This window comes from Salmo salar, chromosome ssa18 (assembly GCF_905237065.1).
Source record: "Salmo salar chromosome ssa18, Ssal_v3.1, whole genome shotgun sequence".
Classification (NCBI taxonomy): domain Eukaryota; kingdom Metazoa; phylum Chordata; class Actinopteri; order Salmoniformes; family Salmonidae; genus Salmo; species Salmo salar.
Window position 1 is genome coordinate 68,093,617 of NC_059459.1, and position 19,821 is coordinate 68,113,437.

Here is a 19,821-nt window from a genome sequence, read left to right on the forward strand (position 1 = left end):
GGTGAGACACACAACCCCCAATCCCTCTTCTCATCCCACACTCCCCTCCTCATCCGACAATCCCCTCCTCATCCCACAATCCCTCTCCTCATCCCAAAATCCCCCTCCTTATCCCACAATCCCTCTCCTCATCCCACAATCCCCCTCTCCCCTCCAGATCATGCACATTAGCTATATAATCATCAGGCTTTATCCTACTCCAACTCATCAGAGATATTCATATGTTATGTTATATGTTATGTTTTGAGTGTGTTTCTGTCTCTTTGTGACACAGTGTTGGTCAAGAACACTATGGAGACGCCTGCAACATATCGATTGTCTGGGAGTTCACCTCAAAGAAAGTGAATAGAGAACTAAATACTGAAGTAAAAAGTAAAAAGGTGTTTTTTTATTTGTATTTTCTTGTCTTTTTTGTCATTTGTATTTGTAGCAGTTGTGCTTATTTATTTAGCTGAAGACTGGTTAGCTTTGCCTAGCTTTGTTCAGCATTATGTGCTTTATTCATATGAAAGTAGCTAGTTTAGAGGCCTCATATTTGTTATATTGTCTTCAGTACCTAACATGAAGACTGTTTAGCGAAGCTTAGCTTAGTTCAGCATAGGCTATGTGTTTTATTGATAAGGTAGTAGCTCCAGTCACTAGCAGGAAGACTGGTTAGTTTAGTTCAGCATAGGCTGTGTGTTTTATTAGAAAGTAGTAGCTCCAGTCGGTAGCAGGAAGACTGGTTAGCTTAGCGTAGGCTTACAATGTGATTTATTAATATGGTAGCAGCTCCAGTTGCTAGCTGCTCGCTGTCCTGCTGTGTGAAAGCAGGAGGCCAGGTGAGTGGTGATGAGACCCTGAGAGAATGTAGGTCAGACTGGTACTACGCACACGCTTATGTCACACACACACACACACACACACACACACACACACACACACACACACACACACACACACACACACACACACACACACACACACACACACACACACACACTTCTTCTCCCACACCCCTGCCAATGCTGATGTTTCACACACACTTACCCCCACCCTGTGGGTTTTACTCAGGTCCCCATGAAGGTGGCGTTCTCAAGTGGCAAGTCCCGGGGCTCCATGTCTGAACTACACCTCCCCCAAACATCTCTGTCCCCCTCTTCCTAGGTCACTCTCTTCTCTACCTCACTTTCGCCCTTTCTCTATGGCTCTCAATCCCTCTTCTCTGCATCGTTGTACTGCATCCTCATCACTATGGAAACCAGGCATCTGCAGCTCCTCCAAGCTCCTAATTCTCTCTCACTCTTCCCTCTCTCTTTACCATCCGTATCCGGGGGCAACTGCAGGAGCCTCTGACTTGAACATATTAGTTTATCTTTTTTGTCACCCACTCTCCATTTTGTGGAATTGTAGTCCTCCTCTCTTCACATTCTTCTGTTCTCGACCCTTTAGTTTAGAACCTTGCCTTGGTTTATTTGTTTCGTTGCCATGGCAATGCCCCACTATGAGACATTTGTATAGCTATTTCTAAAGAAGTGCTTTTCACCAAACATACCTCATTTGTAATGGGTGCGTGCTGGTGGCATGGAAGTCAGGCGCAGGAGAACAAACTTGGTATAAATGGAGTCGTTTAATAAGTGCTCACAAAACTCCAAAAAAACAAAATAATAAAAGTGGGTAGAAAACCCGTCGCGCACCATAACATAACTTGCACATCACATACAAACAAAAAAATCACCGACAAGGACATGAGGGGAAACAGAGGGTTTAATAAAACAGCATGTAATTGATGAGATTGGAACCAGGTGTGATGTAAAACAAGACAAAACCAATGGAAAATGAAAAATGGATCAGCGATGGCTAGAAGGTCGGTGACGTCGAACGCCGAACACCGCCCGAACAAGGAGAGGGACTGCACTTTGGTCTGCTCCTTTCGACAGCCGTGACAATATTTCTCTAATACAGGTATTCCCAAACTGGGGTAAATTGTAACACCAGGGGTACGCGCAATGCCGTCGGGGGTACGCCAAATACAAATGTGATTCACTTTTTTTTCTCACATTTTCAAACAGTGCATTTATATTTTCCAACGGGGCTATATACATTTGGGTGAGGGCTTTTTCTCGCCTGAGTAGCCTTGTTTCACAGCCAAAAATAACAACACAATGTCAAATACAGGTAGCCTAGTCAAATAATTAACATCCAATCCTATAAACCGTTACTCTCTCACGGGAATTCCACTAACGGTCCGTTTATAGCCAAACGTAGCTGCTGCTCATTCCGTTTCACAGAACAAGTGGTTGTGTGAAAATGTAATTTAATCAGAAGCCACTGCCAGATTTCTGGATTGGGCTGCGCTCAGAGTATCCTGCCTTGACAAATCCTGCCTTGACAAAAGACACTGATGCCCTTTGCAACCACGTACCTATGTGAGAGTGGATTGTCGGCCCTCACTAGCATGAAAACTAAATACAGGCACAGACTGTGTGTGGAAAATGATTTAAGACTGAGACTCTTTCCAATACAACCCAACATTGAGTTATGTGCATCTTTTCATGCACACCCTTCTCATTAACCTGTGGTGAGTTATTTACCATTTTTGATGAACAAATAAGGTTTTATATATAATATGGTTAAATAAAGAGCAAAATTATTGACTGTTATTATATTATTATTTGTGCCCTGGTCCTATAAGAGCTCTTTGTCACTTCCCATGAGCCGGGTTGTGACAAAAACTCACACTCATTCTTATGTTTAATAAATGTATCGTATAGTGTGTGTGTGACAGGCTTACAATGATGGCAAAAAACTACATTTGAGAGTGCGCTGACCCTGGTGCTAGAGGGGTACGCAGCTGGAGGTTGAACGTTTGAATGGGTACGGGACTATAAAAAGTTTGGGAACCACTGCTCTAATAGATTGAAGCTGATCTTGTCAATATATTTCTGCAATAAAGTACAGCTATTCTTCTCTACGTATTTCTTTAATCAACTTATATTTCTTTAAACCTCTTAGATGTGTCCTACACCTTTGTGGTTCTGGTACCGGTTCCGACACCATAGATCGAAATGGCTTGAATTGAGCGATAGCCCTAGTTCCCACAGTCACAGTAGTATTTTTTCTGAGCCTGTATTTAAGGGATCCCGAGTGGCGCAGTGGTCTAAGGCACTACATCTCAAGAGGCATCACTCAAGAAGCATCACTAAAGTCCCTGGTTCAAATCCAGGCTGTACATCTGGCCATGACTGAGAGTCCGATAGGGCAGCGCACAATTGGCCCAGCGTTGTCTGGGTTAGGCCATCATTTTGAAGCAAAATCAAATCAGCTTTCATTGGTCAAAAAAATGCTTGTGCTTCTAGTTCCGACAGTGCAGTAATATCTAACAAGTAGTCTAACAATTCCCCAACAACTACCTAATACACACAAATCTAAAGGGGTGAATGAGAATATGTACATATAAATATATGGATGAGTGATGGCTGAGCGGCATAGGCAAGGTGCAATAGATGGTATAAAATACAGTATATGCATATTATATGAGTAATGTAAGATATGTAAACATTATTAAAGTGGCATTGTTTAAAGTGACTAGTGATCCATTTATTAAAGTGGCCAGTGATTTGGTCTCAATGTAGGCAGCAGCCTCTCTGAGTTAGTGATTGCTGTTTAGCAGTCTGATGGCCTTGAGATACAAGCTGTTTTTCAGTGTCTCGGTCCCAGCTTTGATACACCTGTACTGACCTCGCCTTCTGGATGGTAGCGGTGTGAATAGGCAGTGGCTCGGGTGGTTGTTGTCCTTGATGATCTTTATGGCGTAAATAAGAATTTGTTCTTAACTGACTTGCCTAGTTAAATCAAGGTAAAATAAAAAATGTAGGGTGTGTAATCTGAAACCACTTGTAGCTGGGATGCCCTTACTACCATTCCATCCGTCTGTCCATGAGCTCCTGGCTGAACCCTATATAGACCCCTTTCTTTGTTTACAAACATTGCCACACGAGGGCGATGCGCACAAGTTGGTGGCAGAACAAGGGGGAGTTCTTATAGAACGCCTGCAAATAAAGCCTCTATTTACATTACATTACATTTAAGTCATTTAGCAGACGCTCTTATCCAGAGCGACTTACAAATTGGTGCATTCACCTTATGATATCCAGTGGAACAACCACTTTACAATAGTGCATCTAAATCTTTTAAGGGGGGGGGTTAGAAGGATTACTTTATCCTATCCCAGGTATTCCTTAAAGAGGTGGGGTTTCAGGTGTCTCCGGAAGGTGGTGATTGACTCCGCTGTCCTGGCGTCGTGAGGGAGCTTGTTCCACCATTGGGGTGCCAGAGCAGCGAACAGTTTGGACTGGGCTGAGCGGGAACCGTGCTTCCTCAGAGGTAGGGGGGCCAGCAGGCCAGAGGTGGATGAACGCAGTGCCCTTGTTTGGGTGTAGTGCCTGATCAGAGCCTGAAGGTACGGAGGTGCCGTTCCCCTCACAGCTCCGTAGGCAAGCACCATGGTCTTGTAGCGGATGCGAGCTTCAACTGGAAGCCAGTGGAGAGAGCGGAGGAGCGGGGTGACGTGAGAGAACTTGGGAAGGTTGAACACCAGACGGGCTGCGGCGTTCTGGATGAGTTGTAGGGGTTTAATGGCACAGGCAGGGAGCCCAGCCAACAGCGAGTTGCAGTAATCCAGACGGGAGATGACAAGTGCCTGGATTAGGACCTGCGCCGCTTCCTGTGTGAGGCAGGGTCGTACTCTGCGAATGTTGTAGAGCATGAACCTACAGGATCGGGTCACCGCCTTGATGTTAGTGGAGAACGACAGGGTGTTGTCCAGGATCACGCCAAGGTTCTTAGCACTCTGGGAGGAGGACACAAGGGAGTTGTCAACCGTGATGGCAAGATCATGGAACGGGCAGTCCTTCCCGGGAGGAAGAGCAGCTCCGTCTTGCCGAGGTTCAGCTTGAGGTGGTGATCCGTCATCCACACTGATATGTCTGCCAGACATGCAGAGATGCGATTCGCCGCCTGGTTATCAGAAGGGGGAAAGGAGAAGATTAATTGTGTGTCGTCTGCATAGCAATGATAGGAGAGACCATGTGAGGATATGACAGAGCCAAGTGACTTGGTGTATAGCGAGAATAGGAGAGGGCCTAGAACAGAGCCCTGGGGGACACCAGTGGTGAGAGCGCGTGGTGCGGAGACAGATTCTTGCCACGCCACCTGGTAGGAGCGACCTGTCAGGTAGGACGCAATCCAAGCGTGGGCCGCGCCGGAGATGCCCAACTCGGAGAGGGTGGAGAGGAGGATCTGATGGTTCACAGTATCAAAGGCAGCAGATAGGTCTAGAAGGATGAGAGCAGAGGAGAAAGAGTTAGCTTTAGCAGTGCGGAGAGCCTCCGTGACACAGAGAAGAGCAGTCTCAGTTGAATGCCCAGTCTTGAAACCTGACTGATTAGGATCAAGAAGGTAATTCTGAGAGAGATAGCAGGAGAGCTGGCCAAGGACGGCACGTTCAAGAGTTTTGGAGAGAAAAGAAAGAAGGGATACTGGTCTGTAGTTGTTGACATGGGAGGGATTGAGTGTAGGTTTTTTCAGAAGGGGTGCAACTCTCGCTCTCTTGAAGACGGAAGGGACGTAGCCAGCAGTCAAGGATGAGTTGATGAGCTAGGTGAGGTAGGGGAGAAGGTCTCCGGAAATGGACTGGAGAAGAGAGGAGGGGATAGGGTCAAGTGGGCAGGTTGTTGGGCGGCCGGCCGTCACAAGACGCGAGATTTCATCTGGAGAGAGAGGGGAGAGAGGTCAAAGCACAGGGTAGGGCAGTGTGAACAAGACCAGCGGTGTCGTTTGACTTAGCAAACGAGGATCGGATATCGTCAACCTTCTTTTCAAAATGGTTGACGAAGTCATCCGCCGAGAGGGAGGAGGGGGGGGAGGGGGAGGAGGATTCAGGAGGGAGGAGAAGGTAGCAAAGAGCTTCCTAGGGTTAGAGGCAGATGCTTGGAATTTAGAGTGGTAGAAAGTGGCTTTAGCAGCAGAGACAGAAGAGGAGAATGTAGAGAGGAGGGAGTGAAAGGATGCCAGGTCCGCAGCGAGGCGAGTTTTCCTCCATTTCCGCTCGGCTGCCCGGAGCCCTGTTCTGTGAGCTCGCAGTGAGTCGTCGAGCCATGGAGCAGGCGGGGAGGACCGAGCCGGCCTGGAGGATAGGGGACAGAGAAAATCAAAGGATGCAGAAAGGGAGGAGAGGAGGGTTGAGGAGGCAGAATCAGGAGATAGGTTGGAGAAGGTTTGAGCAGAGGGAAGAGATGATAGGATGGAAGAGGAGAGAGTAGCGGGAGAGAGAGAGCGAAGGTTGGGACGGCGCAATACCATCCGAGTAGGGGCAGAGTGAGAAGTGTTGGATGAGAGCGAGAGGGAAAAGGATACAAGGTAGTGGTCGGAGATTTGGAGGGGAGTTGCAATGAGATTAGTGGAAGAACAGCATCTAGTAAAGATGAGGTCAAGCGTATTGCCTGCCTTGTGAGTAGGGGGGGAAGGTGAGAGGGTGAGGTCAAAAGAGGAGAGGAGTGGAAAGAAGGAGGCAGAGAGGAATGAGTCAAAGGTAGACGTGGGGAGGTTAAAGTCACCCAGAACTGTGAGAGGTGAGCCATCCTCAGGAAAGGAACTTATCAAGGCGTCAAGCTCATTGATGAACTCTCCAAGGGAACCTGGAGGGCGATAAATGATAAGGATGTTAAGCTTGAAAGGGCTGGTAACTGTGACAGCATGGAATTCAAATGAGGAGATAGACAGATGGGTCAGGGGAGAAAGAGAGAATGTCCACTTGGGAGAGATGAGGATTCCAGTGCCACCACCCCGCTGGCTCGATGCTCTAGGGGTATGCGAGAACACGTGGGCAGACGAGGAGAGAGCAGTAGGAGTAGCAGTGTTATCTGTGGTAATCCATGTTTCCGTCAGCGCCAGGAAGTCTAGGGACTGGAGGGTAGCATAGGCTGAGATGAACTCAGCCTTGTTGGCCGCAGACCGGCAGTTCCAGAGGCTGCCGGAGACCTGGAACTCCACGTGGGTCGTGCGCGCTGGGACCACCAGGTTAGAGTGGCAGCGGCCACGCGGTGTGAAGCGTTTGTATGGCCTGTGCAGAGGGGAGAGAACATACTTTTTTCGGAATTCCAATCACTGAGCAGCAGCAGCTGAAAAATGAGCTCCTACAAATATTGAAATTTACATGGTTTTTAGAGTGAAGTACATCGGAAAAAATCAAAAGAAAACTGCAAGACTGAATAGGAGAAAAAACAAGCAACAAACAAAGAAGATAGGCTTTTGAAAAAAGTTACTATTTTTCATAAAATTGTAGTTATCTTAGCTAGCTGAATTGTTTACCAGTTGCTAAGCAGTTGCTAGGGACTCGTTTGGAAGAAGCTAGCTAGCTAACGAAGAATAACAAAGAATATCTAGTTAACAGAAGAAAAGAAAGAGAAAATCAGGACAGAAGAAAAAGGATATCAAAGTGAAACAGTTCTCTAAAGACACAAGAGACAATAATACAAGAAACAACACTTCTGTAGCTTGTCAACTATGTGTCTGTCTATCCCTGTTCCATTTACATTTAAGTCATTTGTGCTCTTGTCAGAAGCGACTTACAAATTAGTGCATTCACCTTATGATATCAGTGGAACAACCACTTTACAATAGTGCATCCCTAAAATCTTTTAAGGGGGGGACTTTATCCTATCCCAGGTATTCCTTAAAGAGGGTGGGGTTTCAGGTGTCTCCGGAAGGTGGTGATTGACTCCGCTGTCACAGGCGTGAGGGAAGCTCCATGTTTCTGGGATAGGATAAAGTCCCCCCTTAAAGATTTAGATGCACTTATTGTAAAGTGGTTGTTCCACTGGATATCATAATTGGAATACTTAATTTTGTAAGTCGCTCTTGGAAAGCGTCGCTAAATAACCCAAATGTAAATGTAACAGGGATAGACAGACACATAGTTGACAAGCTACAGAAGTGTTGTTTCTTGTATTATTGTCTCTTGTGTCTTTAGAGAACTGTTTCACTTTGATATCCTTTTTCTTCTTTTACGTTTTTTACGTTGCTTATGAGTGCATTTCACACTACTTTAGGATTATAATTGGATTTTAAGGCTCGTATGAATAACCTGCTTAATATAATGTTTGTGTTATTATCTCAAATCAACTGCAGTATACTTAAAAACACTTCAACTTCAACCAGTAAAATGGCTCTTTGGTTAGCTTTTGCTACAGCCTATGTCAATGAGCGTTAGCATTCTAGCTCACAACTGCCACAAACAAATATAATCTTAGCAACTGTTCAAGCAACAATCAAAACATCATTATAAGCGTATTAGAACCAGGACCAGGAGAGAGGGGTTTCATCACGGTAGCACATTCAGAGATCAATTTATAGCCATTAATCTAAAATTATTTATAGATTTGAGTCAAAAAACACTTTCTGTTTGTTATAGACGGACAATATTAATATGAGAGGAAAGGCAAGTTCCTAACGAATTCAGGAAGCCAAGCTAGAGTTCTGTGAGAGGTTCACAGTGATGGGGGCAGATGTTTTGGCACCCCAATGGTGGAACAAGCTCCCTCACGACGCCAGGACAGCGGAGTCAATCACCACCTTCCGGAGACACCTGAAACCCCACCTCTTTAAGGAATACCTGGGATAGGATAAAGTAATCCTTCTAACCCCCCCCCCCCCCCTTAAACGATTTAGATGCACTATTGTAAAGTGGTTGTTCCACTGGATATTATAAGGTGAATGCACCAATTTGTAAGTCGCTCTGGATAAGAGCGTCTGCTAAATGACTTAAATGTAAATGTAAATGTAATGTTTTGATCAAGAGAGACTTTTAGAAAATATGCACATTTTGTCTCACACTAAACATACAAATATGTATTTTACAGTTATAAGGAAGGGGAAATCTTATAGTTAGTCGTTTTATTATTTGATTATACTATATTTAGAAAGCATAAAAGTCATTTCAAGCCTTATTCATACAGTTTTGTTGACTAGCAAAAATATTTGTATTGTGACCTTGAGCTTGTGTCCTCAAAAGTGACTAGACTTCAGGAATTTATTTTTAAAAATACCAGAAAGGGGAGATTTTTATCTTTCTTTGGGTATACAACATTACTAGTCATTGTTTATGGCCCTCTCATGATACATAATTACTTTTGGGGATTACGTAGATGACATTTTCGATGACATTTAGTTCCATATAACTGGTTTTAATACACCTCTTAACTTATTTCCCATTGGATTGACTCTAATTTCAAACTGAAGTTCTAATTCCACTCCCCTGAGCGTCAGTCAGTTCCAATTCAACGTCTATTCCACGTTGGTTCAACTTCATTTCATTGAAATGACGTGGAAACTAACATTGATTCAACCAGTGTGTTCCCAGTGGGTCACTTTGATGTCTCTCTGTCGCGCTCACACAGTGGCTCAGTTTCCTGGTCACTGGCAGAAATGGTGAGATCTTTCACCTAGAGCTGGGACGATAAACTGAAAATTATCAACACCGATCACTCATCGCAGGCATCTGTCTGATATTATTCTATTACGATAAGTAGCCCATAACAGAGAAGTGTGAAGAGTGAAATAAGTTGATAATATGGGTGATTGTTAATGGGACAGTTGATGGCTACAACCATCACACTAGTAGTAGTAGTTTAAAGGATCATTTAAAACCTGTGGTGCACATGAATGTTCTAAAGTTAAATCGATCTATTCAGGCAATTTATCACAATCTGTTTTTTGTCCATATCGCCTAGCTCTACTTTCACCCCCCTAACACACACACACACACACACACACACACACACACACACACACACACACACACACACACACACACACACACACACACACACACACACACACAGAGTCTTCTAACTAAAACCGCTGATAAAAGAGGTCTGAAAGGACTGTGCAGCCTGTGACATTTCAGATGGCAATGCCTGAAAGCCATTAACTGTCTGATATCTGATAAATGTCACAATATCCCCGAGTGCTAATTTTAAGTGCTAGGTGCTGTTTAGAACAACAAACTTGTTCTCAAACTTGTCCTGCAATGTCTTCAGCCAGCCATTCAGAATGCATGTCCATATTAGTGCAAGATTAAATAGAATAAGAATAAATGTCCAGTATTGCGCTGTAGGCCTATGGTACACTCCAAAGGGTTCTCCGGACGACTCCATAGGATAAATATTTTGGGTTCCAAGGAGAACCCTTTTGTGTTCCAGGGAGAACCATTTTTGGTTCCATGTAGAATTTTCTGTGGAAAGTGTAAAGTGGTCAATCAAAGGTGACCAAAACAATGCAATTGCCATGGAAACGTTTGGGGGATAAGGCTTTGAGGGAAAGGTCCCATTTCCTCATTGCCCCACAGCAAAATTAGCCAACATTTAGGCTATTGTTTATATATGTGTATTTCACACTATCTTGAGGAGTAAAATGCTTGTATGGATGTAAACCCCAACACATGATCATATCATCGTTACCAATCAACTGCATTACAGTTAAAAATGACTTTGACTACCACCACCGATTTCTATATGTTAGTTATGCTAACCAGCGTATATGTCAGGCGTGTGCGTACTTGTGGTGAAGTCAGGTGCAGGAGAGCAGAGAATTGTGAACAGGCGCACACTTTATTTCGGCAGGAGAAAGTTTACAGACGGACGCAGCTGCGTCAAAAACCTCCAGCCAACAAGGCAAAGTGTAAAGCGCGCAAAAACAGTCACAAAACATCAATGTTTAACAATTCAAACGTGCTTCGTGAAAATAACACGGAAATAATGACCGCCAGCCTGGCGCGTTATAAAACACGTAACACACAAACAATATCACACAAAGACATGAGGGGGAACAGAGGAATAAATACATGCAGTGTGGTTGGGAAATGTAAACCAGGTGTATAAAACCAAAAATACAAATGTATGAATGAAAAATGGAGCGGCGATGGCTAGAAAGCCGGTTACGTCGGCCGCCCGAACAAGGAGAGGAGCCGACTCCTGCGGAAGTCATGACAGTATAGAAATGGGAGTTAGCATTTAGCAGTCACTTCTGAGGGGCGGCTTGGTAGCCTGGCGGGCTGGATCGAATCCCCGAGCTGACAGGGTAAAAATCTGTTGTTCGTCCCCCGGGCGCTGAAGACGTGGATGTCGATTAAGGCAGCCCTCCGCACCTCTCTGATTCAGAGGGGTTGGGTTAAATGCGGAAGACACATTTCAGTTGAATGCATTCAGTTGTACAACTGACTAGGTATCCCCTTTCCCACTTCTTAACCTGAAAAGGGATGACTTCTACATGTTATGCAGCAAAAACAGCCAAAAATATTCAAATCAGACTTAAATACCAAATTGTGGGCCTGTTACAATACATAAATCATGACGGATTTGTTTGATCAGATTTGTTGAATGTGTTGAAATCTGGCTAATGGAACGTCTGCGTTCCATTGACTACTTTACCACATTTATGGTACCAAAAAGGTTGTACCTGAACCAAAAGGGTTCTACCTGGAAGCAAAAAAGGTTCTTCAAAGTGTTCTATGGAATCAGCCGGAAGACCCTTTTAGGTTCTAGATAGCATATTTTTTTCTAACAGTTTATATAGGTATGGTGTCTTTATGGCAATGGTCTTTGGACGGTATCGGTGAGGTTACAGCGATTTCATCTAAGTGGCCAGTGGTCTGGTCACTATTATAGCAGCTAAGTTCCCTCCTCCCCCCTCCTCCCTTCCCCTTTCATTGTTCCACAGCTCAAGAGAGCACAGACTCCCCCTTTTCAGGGGAGAGAGGAGGGAGGGGGAGGAGAGGAGAGGAGGGAACATGGCTGCAATTTTTGGAGGGCACTTTTCAGTACTCATTTCAGGGGTAGGGATGGAGGACAGTGGAGGAGAGCCTGAGTTTGTCAGTGACTCATTCTACTACACAGGTTGATAATGGCCAGTTCCACTCTGTGTGTATGGAAATACACTGTTCTACTGTATATGTGTCATATACTTACCGTTATGTTAACGTATGTGGTGTATGACTGACTGCTATTTGTGTTCATAATAATTAACTATATAGATGGTCATTTTACATGAAGTAAAATTGAGGGACTTGCATTACCTGTTTTAAAATGATTTTTGTGGTAGATGAAGAAGTTAAAGTTTTACTTAAACAAAGCTGTAAAATATAGTAAAAGTTAAATGTATTAAAATTAATTGGTCTGATTATTTTGATATACTACTATATCAACCTTATTACTTTGGATTGTGGGGCAGTTAGATCACACATTTCAGCAAAAATAACTACACTCAGACTACTACACTTTTATACACTCTCCTACTAGAATACCACACTATATGACAACTGTAATAATGCAGTACAGAAGACAGTGAGGCACTGTTGAAGTTTTAAGTAAATAACACACTTAACTTTTTACAACGTGTTTGGACTACAGGGGGATGTTCATGAAGTCTTCTCTAGGCTGGAGGGGGATCAGCGGATAGAGGGACCCACCCACTGGCCGGAAAGGGTGAACCCCTTCCCTCTGAGAACCTCTGCCCCCAAGGGACACACAAGTTAACTGAGCATAACATAGGGCCCCCAAAAAAATCTGTTTTATTTTTGCCTTTTTATTTCTTTTTCCCAAATTCTGTTTTCTCCATTTTGTTTTCCAGGTTTCTTTTTTCCCCTCATTTTTTTCTTCTGTTTTTGCACTCAAAATAAAAACATTTTAAATAGAAAAACAACAAAATTGGATAAGTCCACAACAATGCTTAAACCAAATCCGGAGACCACTTTTGAGGTCTGGGAAAAAAATAAAAATAAATTCATTTTTGGCTGGACAGATCTTCGTTGAAGTCGTACCCAAATGTCTACTATATGTAAATAGTTGATTAGTGAATGCCATGATGTAGTTTTGTTAGATACTTCTCCCTATTAGCTAAGATCATATTTTTTCAAAGCCATTTTAGCGGTCCGAACAGATTCACAAATCATGGGAAGTTGGTAGCTATGAAAAGTCTCCCTCCTAGGCAAGTGTTGCTAGGCAACCCCCCTGCAGTTGTTTGGGCAGTCCTTTTTTATTATTGTTTCATTCACCTCTCTTTTTGACATGCACTGTTGGAGCTCAGAGTTTAAGAATGTCACTGTACCCCGCAATTACATCTGTGACCCTGTGCATGTGGCTAATAAACAAATCTAATCTATCTAATCCTGCTCCCTCCGTGGCTAAAGCCAGTGTAAGAAACGGGCTAACAAACATTTGTGCTATGAAACTAAATAAATACTGCACTCTGACCCACAAAACTTCTTTGCAAGATTCATGTTATTAGACAAATCAAGGAAAGGGAACTTCAAAACGTGATGTAGTTTTATTAGAAATTGCAGCTGTTGAGTCTGCAAGCTTCGGACATTACTTTCTGCATCTTTAATGAAAGTAGTTGATGGGTTTCTAAAACAGCTCTACCTGTCACGCCTACTCCCCCTCTCTAGCGCTCGAGAGCGCCAGGCTGCCCTTCATTACGCACACCCATCACCATCATTACGCGCAGCTGCGCAATATTGGACTCACCTGGACTCCATTACTTTGTTGATTACCCCCTCTTTATCTGTCTGCTCCGCCGTTTGTTCCCTGTGTCAGCATTGATGTCGTTATTTTTCCCCTGTCCAGACGCTGTACCTGTTCTGTTTCATGTCCATTGTTTATTAAATTATCTCCCTGTACCTGCTTCTTGTCTCCAGCGTCGATCCTCACACTACCTCTTGATTAGTAGAAGCTATTCTTGTTCTGATTTCAGATTTGAAAAGCATAGAAAAGTAGAAGTAGAGGAATATTTCATACACGCTAACTCTTTGTCTAAGTGGCAAAGTGGTCAAAGTAGCTGATTTGTGTCAAAAGTGACAATGTTTACAGTTAATAGAATAGAATGTTGGGAGTCATGATGTCACAATGGCCCTTTAGAATGCTGAGGGGGAAGGAGGACAAAAAGCTTAATAGTTTAAAAAATATAAAATATATCAAAACGTTGTATACGAGCACACTATTCCAGACTGATCTACACGTTTTAAAGTTTGAATTACGTTTCTAGCTTAAACAGTGTAGGAGGAATAGCGTTACAAAGAAAAATAAGAAGTATGACGAAGATTTAGAATGGTACGTTTGCTTCCCAAGTCCCATTAATAAACACAATGGTATTTTAACAGGAGACCAAGGCCAAAGGGTCCTTCAAAAGTCTGCAGAGTTCTCCAGATAGCCTAACAGCATCCCCATGGTGACAAGGTAGATGGATGTCGAGTAAGAAACCTAAGGCTGGAACCATGCTGATGGCAGTTTAAGATAAATCTTTCGATTTTTAAAGCCTCTACATCAGGGCTGCCCAATTCTGGTCCTGGGGGGCCGAAACACTTCCATTTTTTGGTTTCTACCTGGTAGTTAATTGCACTCAACAGGTGTCCCAGGTCTGAATTAGTCCCTGATTGGGAGAGGATGAAAACCAGAAGTGTTTCGGCCCTCCAGGACCGGAATTGGGCAGCCCTGCTCCACATCAAGGTGAATCTAATATAATAGAGCTCTCTATTGCCTCTAGCCCGTGTACCAGTCTTTGTGCTAACATTCCTCTCCTTGTACTCCATGTCATATGCCCAAACAGGAGTAAGCACAAAACAGGTCTCGATTTCAGGCTATATTGCCTATAGTTCTCGTTGAATCTAATAGTGTCCACATTCCATGATATGACAAATGATATGATAAGATAAAACACGATCATTTAAATCAATCAATTGACCGGAGGAACATATAAAAGCTTTATGCATCGCTGTTTTAATCGATACAATATGTACATCCATTTTTCTTTCACAATGCAGGAGATCTTTATCTTTACAGCTTTACATTGATCAGTAAAAACAAAGAAAGTGTAAAGCAGTAGTAATAATACAGCAGTCCAAAGAAAGGAACATCGTCAGAAGGTGGAACAGAAAGGATAATAGACAGACCCCATCGTCCGTATTCACTAAGCGTCTCAGAGTAGGAGTCCTGATCTAGGATAATGTCCTCCCCCGGTCCATATAATGTTATTCATTACGATCTAAAAGGTCCAACTAATCCTATATCAACACGACTACTCCCAGACGCTTTTTGAATACGAGCCTAGAAAAGTAGAAGCAGGTGGTCCCTGCAGTCACACTGTATTCAGGTTAGGTCGGGGCCCGGTCCAGACTCAGCTGGCCATGCCTTAACTACATTCAAAACAGGAGAAAATCCTTTTCACCTGTTTTCTGTTTGGCTGACCTCTCGCTAAGGCCTTGAACCCATTGATCCCATCCCTCCACTTTACCCATGGGTTCCGCTAGCCCCTTCTCGTTTGCTCTTCAGTCTCAGACCCTCAACTGTCTGTGTAAACTCACCCTAACTCATCTCCTCTGTAATAACCCCCCCCCTCACTCTTTACCTCATTTGCCCAAGCCTCCCTTCTCCCCAGTGGCCTAATATATGCACCAAGGCATCATTATACAAGGTCCCCTCAACCCCCTTACCATAGCCTCAGCCTTGCCATACACTCACTCACTCACTCCCACCCTCCTCTCCCTACCCCTCTCCCTTTGGGCCAGGCCCAGCCAGCTGACCTGACCTGCCTGCCTCCTCACTCCCTCAGTGTGGCTGCATATCATTCCCCTGGAGTGCTTTGTGTGGGTTGGTATCCTAGCAACAGACGGCCATGACATCTAGGGATCCTAAAGTGGAGAGAATCCATTGCTGCTGCAACACTGCTAGGGGTAGCTAACACACTCGCTGCATCTGAAATGGCACCCTATTCCCTATTTAGTGCACTACTTTTGACCAGAGGCCTACGGGCCCCTGGCAAAAGTAGTGCTCTACATAGGGAATAAAGTGGGGGAAAATGTGGATGCAACCACTGACTGTGCTGTAGTGTTGGGTTCTCTCCAGCCACTAACAGGCTACTCCACTTCCAGCAGAGCAGGATAACAGTAGACTTTTCTCTCTGTGACTACTGACTTAGAACCACACTGCACCAACGGTCCTGGGAAAGATGGCAGTGGTCTCTGAAAGCGGTTCAAAATGAACCAACGGTCTCTGGCTTTGTGAGATTAGTGAGAGAATAGAGTTGAAGAGATCATCCATATAAATCCATCTCAGCTTTAGTCAGATTTTGTGTGATTCTGTAAACTTCGTAAAACATGTTATATTAAGGTATTTCCATAGTTTTTCTTTTACAAAAGGATCATATAATATCCTCTGTGGATACTATTTACAGTAAAATACACTTTACAACTTTATTAAATCATTGCTAATAAAATGAATCTCTTTCAAGGAAATCATACAAGCTTTTTTTCAAGTCGTGAACCTGTAAGGTTTTTGCCTGCGGTTAAAACCGTGATGTAGGCTAGTGGATTTTTTTATTTTCAGTAGTATTGACGAATCACTGAAGTTGCAATGCAGTAAATTGAGTTTCCATGATACTCCTGCCAACTAGAGAATCAGAAACAAGATCTCAGATGGGCTTAGACGAACAGAGACCACTTTCAGAAACCCTGCAATCTTTCTCTTGTCTGTTGGGAGGGACTGTCCTTTTCTCCTGCACAAACTGTCTGTACAAACTATGCAAGTGGTACACCAGTAGAATTCATCTTCAAGGGATGGGACACCTCTTATAAAGAAAAATACTAAAATAATCGTTGTACAATCACACCTCATATTCAGGCCTCTACATTTCAGTGGTGATGTGTTGCCATGCCAACAGTGATAACGTTACATTGCCCGACTCACCAGTATGGGATATAACATCAATGAAGCATTTTGAGTTAATAAAATCCTTTATGCGATTGTGTCTCGTTATCTCATTGTTTTTTTGTTTTTTTTTATTGCTTAATTAGATGGCACGTGGGCAGGATTTCCAAAATGATACTGATAAATACACGGTTTTGTTGACACTTGTTGAACACAAAGTAGCAGTTTGACGAAAGAATGCAGCAAGACTTTCACCTTTGGCAAATTTCAACTTTCAAAAGAACTGCCGCAGGTCATAGCTATACATTTCTTTATATGATGTCGTCTTGTATATATGCTTATGACACATACGGTATATGAGCAAAAGCGATATATATTGGGTAGGAGGAGAAAAAAATCCATACTGGTCAATAAAAAAAAAATAAAGACAAAAGACACAATTGTGCTACAAGTGCTTCTGCGTTCTTGGCACCTGTGGCCACAGTGGAGAATCCATCGTCCTGTTAGCCACAGCAGAGTGATAGGTTCACCAGAGGAGTAGAGAGAGAGGGAGAGTCCATTTTGTGGAGTTCTGTAGACCCCCCTCCCCGGGTAAACTGCCACAGTGGCGTGTTTCTCCCTCACCCCTCCCCTCCTCGTTTGGTGGAACATTCCAAAGACGGCCATCTTCTCAGACAGACAGTTCCAAAGTCCATTATTTTAGCATTGATGAAATCAACAAAAATGATAGATATACACTGTAAATCAAAACAACAGTAATAGATATAGCTATGTACACAGTCACTCTAAAACGTAAAATGTAGTTGTTTCTTAGCGATAGGGAGAACCATTTGCAGATTCTTCGCATTTTTGTCTCAATGACTTCTCTCTTAAAGAAAACAAAAAAGACAAAAAATAAAAACATTTTCTCCCACCAAAGACCCTTAGTAACGGTACCCATATACATTCATGCCTGCTATTAACTCCCAAGGCCTTTGAAATCTGCACTCACCAATGGAGGAACACCTATACTCACAGGAATACTACTCGTGCGGTTTTGATATCTATACTTCTGCAATTGTGCGTGTTCAACTTGACATCTGGAGGACAGGATGAGGGATTTTTGTCACATATCATTTTTTCCAGGTCAGACAGGCTACGAATTAAAGACTTTTATGAGACTGCATGGTTTCCTCACCTCAATCTACCGGCTACCTTCTGTAGATATCTTGCCGTCTATGTTCAGTAAGGTGATCGGACCATCGTTTTTGGATTGGAAAGCACTTTTAGTTCTGATGCAGCATGCATGAATTAAACCATCTATTGCAGATAAAAATACATTAACATTCTCCTGTTGTCCCAAGTCAAAACAAACAATATTTCCCCCCTTTTCTCAGAACCAAAAGGGGAAAAAATGAACATGATTTTTTGGGGGGATTGTACATCAGCAGATCTTCAGTGGAATGGAATAGTATTATTAAGTTACATAATCACACTCTAGTTGTGGTTGCATCCAGTATTTCTTCTACATTCTAATACTGTGTATGCTTTGCCGGTATCACGGGGTACTAAGACCAGACCAAACAGGGCATAGCATAGCATTCACCATATAAACAGAGTTGAAAATAACAGAGTACAGTAAAATGCATTATAGTGACATCAGTGTAGTCTGTCTGTTCCTCTCAAACAAATGAATCATTTGCTACCTTAAGCCATATAGTTTTCTGTGGTGGTTTCTGAACGTCAGCATGTAATTATTACAGTATATAAGGCCTTTGCGTAGGCTTGGTATAATATTCCGTTATTTATCCAGAACACAAATAGCAGCCTTGGCTATACATCTCCCACAATGCCTAGTGAGAGGGATATTGTTATTGAGACGGCGACAGCAGCGGTCATGGTTCACTTTGATAAGACTTCACATTCGTCCACTTATTACACTACGTAGTTTACACTTTGTAGTGTACATTTAGTAGTGTACACTCACTAGGTGCACTCTTATAGCCTCACCATTTAACATCTGCCTCTGGCTTCTACATTCTAGTGGATCCATGTCAAACTTCTTTACCCAGGTCTATTTGGAATTTTTCAGACGGAGGAGGGGAGGATGGATAAAAATGTTGATCATAAAGTGCATCCCAAATGGCACCCTTTTCTCTCTATTGCCCTATGGGCCCTGGTCCACAAAAGTGCAGTATGTAAGGAATCGTGTCATTTGGGAAGCACCCAAACTGTTGCAATTTGGAGAAAGAGAAAGACATTTTGAACTTTAATACTGACTTGTTCATTTTAAGTGCCCTCCACATCTCAATTCAGATGGTTGATCAAGGGAGAGGGGGTGTCAGAACAGCGAGAAGTTCTCTGAAAATACAGTAGACAGCCAGTCGTTTGACCCGACATCTGATATATCAACATGAGGTACTTCCCAAGCGCTATGGGGCTTGGTCAAAAATAGTGGTGCACTGTAAAGGGAATATGGTGCTTTTTGGAATGCATCCCATGATCTTACACACTCACTAATATTTTGACATTTGTCCAAAAGAAACAAGGACAAGACTATGCCACTTTCCACATCACGTCTGCATAGGCTTCTTGCCACATTATATCCCCACTCCCTTGATAAAAACACAGAGAATCAACTGATAATGTCAACGTAATAAAACATATAAACAATTATTTTTTCCACTGCTTGCCATGTGGTAGAATGTATCTAAGTCATCTTCAAGACACATTGCATGCAAAACAAAATAAAAAAATTCTCAAGCAAAGAAACACAATTTAGTTTAAATGTTCAGCGAAAAAAAAGAAGCTTATTTTCTGTATTTTTTTGGTTAATTTTGTTTTTCTATTATTTTTCCAGGGCAGGCACTGTACGTATATACGCACACACCGGGAACAGAGGCATGCCACACTGGCATTGCTTTTGCATTCTACGGTTGGCAGGCTTGATGTCATCGAGGCAGTGCTGTGGTGAGTGGATATAATGCACCTCTTCGCCCAACCCCACCCTACCTCCACAGACACTCAACACACACACCCATGCATCCTCCTCCATAGCTGCACCACACTGCTTTGATGACTTCACAATAGGGGGAGTTTTTTTTTT